This window comes from Octodon degus, unplaced genomic scaffold (assembly GCF_000260255.1).
Source record: "Octodon degus isolate 3935 unplaced genomic scaffold, OctDeg1.0 scaffold00229, whole genome shotgun sequence".
Classification (NCBI taxonomy): domain Eukaryota; kingdom Metazoa; phylum Chordata; class Mammalia; order Rodentia; family Octodontidae; genus Octodon; species Octodon degus.
In genome coordinates, this window is record NW_004524805.1 from 663,781 (window position 1) to 665,351 (window position 1,571).

The following is a 1,571-nucleotide window of genomic DNA, read 5'->3' on the forward strand; positions in this document are numbered from 1 at the left end:
GGAGAGTTGTGAGGTTCGAACTCCAGGAACCTGAGGCTGACAGCTTTGTGGAAGCAGCCACTGAAAGGACTGAGCTAGGGCCAGGCCCCCTGACATATAGTTTTAAACTTACTTAACTACTTAACTATTTAGACCAAGTGCCACTTGGACAGCAGTTTACGTATGTACTGACTATCCAGATATTCAGGAAGGTGCCATTTCAACCAGTTGATTCATGTATTGAATGAATCAGATAAAATTGTCATTTTTATATTTCCTGTTATATGATCTTATAAAAATTAACAAGAATATGTAATAGTTGGTCATCCTGTAAATAACTGCTAAGTGGTTAAAATGCTATCTACTATTTTGGTAAGCCAGCTTGGGAGGAGGTGATAGAAACAAGAATAAAACAGAACGAAACAAAAACAGAAACATGTTTACATAAAAGGGGGAGAGGAGCGATATGGCTGTGTATGAGAAGGGGACAAAAGTGGAAAGTGAGAGGACAGGGAGAGTGAATCCAATTAATGAACAAACACAAAATCCTACAAAATACCTGATGTGGTCAATGTGACCAGACAAGGTAGAACATTATTGAAGCAAAAGCAGTAACACACCCACCCACCCAATATTCCTCCCTGTGGGATTAGTGGAGACAATTATTTCCCCTAGACTTCTACTGTTGGATGCCACCTGACATAAAGAGGTGTAAAAACCTCCTTTAGTCCAGAGCTTTCCTCAGCCTCTTTTCAAATAGAAGCTGGCTTGGGCAGTCCAGAGGCCAAGATCACCCCTCCACAGTTAGAAGTGAGTGCTCAGCAAGGCTGTCAGTGGTGACACTGGATCATATTCAGTATCTCAGTTTTGTATTGTGTGACTGCTCTTATATGAAAAACTAAAACTGCAAATAAAGAGCAAGATAAAAAGAAAACAAAGTAGGGAGCTACAACTTTGTCAATGGGAAGAGAATCAAGAGATAGAGGGACAGGAGCTGAGAAAAGAATTAACATGTGCTATGTTCATACACCAACTCTCCACAAGGAATGGAGAGTTGTCAAAACACTTTGCCTGAGTCCATCGGCAGTTCCCTCTGAGGGTTTTCAGATAGCATGTTGTAGTGCTTAGAAGCATGACTGGCACCTGGTGCGATTTTGAATTGTGGCTCTGACCCTTCTTAGCTATGTGATCTCAGGCAAAGTGTTTGACCTCTCCTTGCCTATAAACATATTGTTATTATCCAAGTGTCATTGTCTCCACTTGGCTGGATTGACTTGGTGGTGCCACAGTCTAGGCTGTGAGGGGGCCCGCCCCAGAGTGACTCAACACAAAGATTACACAAAGGGGTTGAGGAAGGGCTCCACATTCCACTTCTTTGGAGGAACTTCAGTCTTCACAGTCAGCTTGGACTTTATCTCCTGGTTTCCAGCACTCTTTGGCCTCCAGCTTGGATCCTTCAGCTTTCTGTCACAGATTCTTCAGCCTTCCCTTGCAGACCCACTGGCTGCATGATAGAGGCTTGTATGGAATCACTGCAGTGAGCTTCAGACGCCCTCTGCACACTTCCTTATCTGACTCCATGACTGGTACAT